Consider the following 6,263-nt stretch of genomic DNA (forward strand, 5'->3'; position numbering starts at 1 on the left):
ACCTGGAGTAATCTGTGCTTATCATAATACTTTCAATATGCAGGTTTCACCAATAAAATCCTATCTCACCTGTATTTGGAAAGGCATAATATGGGGATTCTCCTAGGGGTCTTAAGTATACCATAACTCTTTGCTCACTCCTTTTTCTTTAGGTTGTGCTGATTGACTTTGCACTTACCAATTTGTGAACTTAGTGTTGGAGACAGACTTGCAATTCAGTACACTTAATCAGTGCAGTCCTGAGTAGTGTTCTACAGGGCAAGTGCTGCAGGTGAGGTTTTTAAATAAAGAGATTCCCATAACTGTTTTTGGAGGCAATCCACAGGCTGGGCAGAAAACCCAGTTTGAAAACTTGTTCTTATTGGTCAGTGAATCAGGAAACTGACTTCAACTTATCCAAGTCTATTATTGGGATATTGTTTAGTTTAACCTTTTGCAGGGGAAAAGTGCAACCTGCTTAGAAACTCATAGTTTTACTTTAGAAACTCTTAAACATAATTTCTTCAGGGGCCAGGGAGATGGCTCAGTGGAATAAGTGCTTCCCTGGCAAGTGCAAGTACCTGAGTTCAATCCTCAGTTCTGCCAAAAACAAACAAACATAATTGCTTCATTTTCCTTCACAGTATCTATTGTACAACAGCTAAAATATTTGTCCATAGCTGTATCAGTCAGTGCTTATTAGAGAAAACAGATTTAATGCAAGATATGCAAATATATAAGAATTTACTAGGGCCGGCCAGATAGCTCAGTGGACTAAAGCGCCTGCTTAGGCACACACAGGGACCAGGGTTTGATCCCCAGCATGCCATGCCAGCCCTGTCCCTGGGGCATGCTCAGCCAGCAAATGAGACTGGGTGTGGTGACATACGACTATAATCCCAGTGCTTGGGAGGCTGAAAACAGGAGGATCACTATAAGTCCAATCTGTGTAGTGAGACCCTGTAGACCCTGTCCTAAATACATTAAAAAAAAAAAAAAGTTAGAAGAGCTTATTAGATTCACTTATAATGGCTACCCACAGAATTAGGCCTGGAAGACTGAAAAAGGTCTTGTCTGCACACTGGGGGTCTGAAGGAGTCAGTCCAACAGCTGGAGCTCAGCGCAGTACCCCATTTGAGTTGTTTCAGGAGGCCAAAAGGAAGGCACCAGAAGACTGAAGGATCATTCCTGGAGGCTAAAGAGTCGGCAATGGAAGCCAGGAGAAAATGTCTAAGGTGAAATCAAAGAGGAGTTCCTTTGTAGGAAACAGAAGCAATCCTTCCCTCTTTTCCTTTTTACATCCTTCTGGTGATAATCTTACCTAGGGTGGGTCTTTCACACTCACAATTATGCTGAGTCATTTTAGGTGGGTATGTCTTCAATAGACACAATGAAACATCACAGTAGCTCTGGAAACATTCATTCATAAGAAGGGAGGAAACTAATTTTTGAAGTAACCAAGGACATATGACAATACTTGATGTCTGTACTGTTGTGAGAAGTTTTCTGGAGGATCATTGTGTTTAATATCATCAATCCTTTTTTGACCAACAGCTGTTTCCCCTTCATCATGATTCCGTCATACTTGTGACCTCACTGCTGAAGCATTAAGTTTAGGGAATGTATTGGTCAAGCAGCTTAATCCCCCAGTCCTTCTAAATGAAAATTTCCACGAAGGCTAGGAATGTCAGACAGCATCTTATATGATTAAGGGTGGCAGAAAGGTTCTTTAGAATGTCTCCTTTTAGGCTCATAAGGAAAGGTGATGGTTGGTAAATGTGTATTTTTCTGGTCAGTGATGAAACCTAGTACCTTCATGTGTGAGTGAAAATTGAGGCAAAAGGGTCAGGTTTGGGTTTCCTTCACAAATGTAAAACTTGGGCAATTCTTGATACTCCTGATTTCTCTCTTCTCTTCAGATTTAGTTCCTGTCAAATAAAATTTTGTTTACTCACTGCAGAATATATAATGACCAGGGAATTGTTTTTTTCTTTTTTCAGCATAGGACTTTTAATCTGTTCTGAAATCACTGAAGCAAAAATCATAAAACATTTTCATTTTGTTTATAAGACATACCCCAAAATATATTTGTAGGAAAAGTGGTTTTGTACATGGAATGAAACAATATAAACTTAAAACTTGGGCTGGGGAGATAGCTGGGCAGCATAAATGCCTGCCTGGCAAGTGCAAGATCTGGGAGTTTGATCCCTGGTACTGCATGCTGTGCCAGCCTCAGAACCTGGAACTGGACGTGGTGGTGCATGCCTATAATCTCAGCACTAGGGAGGCTTAGACAGGAGGATCACTAGGAATCTATACTGCATAATGAGACTCTGTATCACAATAACAACAACAACAAACTTACAGGTAAGGGTGAGCTTTATCACACATCTCTTTAAAAAGCTTATGAATGTCTGGTCAAAATCAATAGGATATAGCACTCCTGAAATGTCATCTCCTCACTTGCCAAGTGGAACATAGAATGTACAGTCTTGGAATGTCCTCAGAAGGCGCTGTTATCCAACAAGTGACAAGAGTAAAGCTGCAGAGCCTTCTTTCCAATGAGAGAGGTAAGGACAAGGACAGAAGGGAGTTGCAAACTTCATCCTCTTTCCTGGGGACTTGGAGCTTCTTCCACCTTCCCTGCCTCCTTAGACCCTCCTTAGACGCTCCCTGCCCTTGCTTCCCAAAGCCTCCCAGGCCTCTGCCACACCTGGGCCCCTGAAGCCATCTTTACTATTAGGCTTGGCCTGTCTCCCTGGGACACAAATTCCTGTAATTCTTTATGCGTCATTGAGGGTGTGGAGGTCTGTTTTCATATAGCTACTTCAAGCAGGAACAGCTATAGGCCCTAACCACTGCGGGTTATGTGCTCTTCAGTTACCTTGGGGTGCTGTGGCTCCCTCACTGTCCCTGTCAGAAAGCAATAGGAAAGGAGTTAATGTCTGTGTGTGAAGAACCCCTGAGTTGCTGTGTGGAGAAAGTACAGTGGACTTGTCAGGAGAATCGCGGGCTGTAGTCTGGGTTACCCTCTAAAGATGTGCGTGGACATACTTCACCACTAGGCTGAAGATACAGAGTGCAAGTATGAGAAGGGACAGCCCAGGCTGCTTCTTGGTCTGTCTTCCAAGGTGGACTGTGACAGACCTAGTCATTAGAATGTCCACATTTCCTGTGGAGGAGAACAAATGGCAAAGAGAGGTATCAGAAGCTAAGAGCCTGAGAGCCATGCCTGAGCAAGATTACCAGAATTATAGTCCCAATTCAAAGCAGAACTCTCAGGGCAGTGTTCTTGTACACTATGCTGGATTAGGGGTCATTTGTGACTATTCATCTGCACTTGGAGCAGTGTTGGAATCTCAATTTTTGAAGAAGGGCTTCAGATCATCTAGAGGCTCATAGGAGCTTTCTTCTCTTGGCTGCTTTTTCCTCAGATAATTCAGGTGGGGCAGGCTGTATTGCAGGAGGCCAACAGTCCCTGGGGTTCCTCACAGCAGGTGGACATGTCTGTGGAAGGATGCCCTGGATGCTTCAATCCTTTTCATCAGAGTGGGAGGTGAAGGTTTTGCTTGGCCTTGCTCCTTTCTGGACCTAGGAAGTCACACCCAAGGCACATCAGCCACCTGACACCTGGAGCAGGGCCCGATTGTTCAATTTTCTGTGTTGTCCAATTTACCTTTATCAGAAGGGACTCTTTCTCTGATTGGGAAAGCAGCTTACAGTGACCACGAGGCTAGTGGCTGACATCCTTCCCTTGGGTGTGCTTAAAGCATTGCCAAAGATCTGGTCTTTCTCAGCCCTTCTTTCACCCTTATCTAGTGTTTTTTTTTTTTTTTTTTTTTTTTTTTTTTTTTTGTGGAACAGGGCATTGAACTCGGGCCCTTGCACTTGCCAGGCAAATGCTTATTCTACTGAGCCATCTCCCTGGCCCACTTATCTAGGTTCTGACTGCTAAACACAGAAAAGGCTGTGTTTGGCAATTGGGTACTAGGGGTCTGGGGACCCACCTGGAAACTTACTATGATCTGACAAAGCCACTGTTGGATCAGTCACTGAAAAGGTAATCTGTACAAGTGGTCTCTTCTACTAGGAAATTTCTCAGGGGCAGAGTGAGCTGTGAGTAGGATAAAAAACTCGTGTATCCTGAAGGGCTAAAAGCTGAGGAGCACAAGGAGGGGCTGCGGAATACTGGGTATCTCTGAGGAGTAGGCCTTGGGTGGGGTTCCAGTCATTTGATGAGAATGGTACTGATTTATTGGCCTGAGGACTATGGAAGGTTAGGTTGAGACCAACTAACATGTTTGTTTTCATTAAACAGGAGGAAGAAACTTACATTTCTGAGACAAGTGGACAGCTGAGGACAGGCTCATCAATGACATCAATTTCCTTTTCCTTGGAGGGCTCTTCAAGTATCTTGGTTCTTGGATTTTACCTTTCCAAAGAAAGTCATAGAAGCCTGAATATAAGGGATTTCACACTGCTTTTCTTACCTTTTGCTGTGAAGATCTAATTAAGAATAGTATTGTAATGTAGACTGCCATTCTGTACCCATTTTCTTACCATTTCCTAGTGTGTACTAGACCCAAACAGTATTGCAATAGAAGATAAGCTGTTGTTTTTTTCAGACTGTCAATGTGAAACTGTCCCCAACTGTTAAGGATTCAGACTAGTGGTGAGGTGTTGGGGTCTCCCATGGTTCAGCATAAGGCCTGTTGAGAGAGACCAGGTTTCAGGTCTTTCAGAAGGCAGCCACCATGTGACTCAGCTGTACCACTGGACAGTGCTGGTGAAGCAGGTGGTACTGGAGTCTTCTTGTCTTTTTTTTGTAGGACTCTCCATACCTGGCAGCCCACCAGGACTACTTAGAGAAGGGTGGGGCCCCAAGGCTCCCTATGGCCATCTGAGAAACAATGGCCCTCATCATGGTTATAATAACAACTTCTTAATTACTTTAATGAAGCAGGAAAACCCTCCCCACTGCATTTATGAGGGGGAAGGTCTGTTATCTATTGACTCTAGCTTTACTCCTGCACACTCACAACTGGTTAAACTGACCTTCACTGGCTGCTCCCTATATTCTGCCCAGGTCATCACGCACAGGTTTTAAACAGCTGTATTTCACAAGAAAAATGGAGGGGATTGCAGTGAGCAGCTGAAGCTGGAAATTGATTGCAAGTGTGGGAGTGAGGCAAGTCCACTACTAGAACGAAGAGCACCTGAGACAAGCCGTATGAATAAGCCACTTCAGACCAGAGAACACCAAGCCCTAAGACAATCCAAGCAATGGGTTGGTAGGCAGAGGTGTCATGTGACACCAACCTGCCAAAGGTATAAATGCACTGTGATGATTGAGCAGTTCCTTTCCTCCCATCTGGAGGGAAGGCTCTATCTGATCTCAGCTTTCTGTATGTTGTCTACATTTCTTCACCTTCTTGTTGCACTTCATGGTCCTTATCCTGAAGTTGGAGAGACACATGGGCTGCAGCAGGGAATCCAACTTGCTCCTAACAGAAGAGGGGTGGAGGCACACAAGCTCCCTGGAAGCAGCAGCTTCAGGGCTCATCTGTAAGGGTGAGGCTGTCTGGTGCAGACGAGACTAAGCACAAAAAGGGACAGGCTGGGGTAGACAGCAGTTTTTTAAAAGTGAGAATGCTGGACAAATATTGGGGAGAAAGCACACTAAAGCCTAGGCCCCACAGAGGAACTGCGATGGGCTAGTAACAGGCTCTATGGCGGCTTCCACCCATGCTCACTAGCAAGGCCCACCCACAAAGCAGACCTCCACATAAGTCCACCTCTGCATGACGTCACCTAGGATGTTTATCACCTGCCAAGGGTACAGTTGCACTAGAGAGGGGCGCGAGGCCAAGCAGCACAATGTGGAGTGCGGGTAGCCTGACATGGGGCACTAATTGTTCTCACCTGCAAACAAAACTGTCCTTTTCTGGTTGGGTTCACCAAGACTATTTACTGAGGTCTACCTGGGGTGATGAGGGCTCCTTCTAGATTTTTTTCAGGTTCTTACCCTGAACAAAACTAGACAAGTATAAAAAAGTAGCGAGGTTTTACATTTATTAAAAGTGGGAGAAGTTTCCTCTTCAGAGAGTGGGCCAATTAAAGTAGGGAGGGTACACTCTACAGGATGAGAGCTGGCCACTGAAAGAGCTCACAGTGGCCTAAATATTTTTTAAAAAAGAACTTTTGTAAGTAAAACCAAAAAATTCTTCAGAGACAAGGTGATTTGTGAATCTGAAGACTTAAGGTTCTACTCCTAAGGTAAAAGT

The sequence above is a fragment of the Octodon degus genome, unplaced genomic scaffold, assembly GCF_000260255.1.
Source record: "Octodon degus isolate 3935 unplaced genomic scaffold, OctDeg1.0 scaffold00051, whole genome shotgun sequence".
In the NCBI taxonomy this organism is placed as follows: Eukaryota; Metazoa; Chordata; class Mammalia; order Rodentia; family Octodontidae; genus Octodon; species Octodon degus.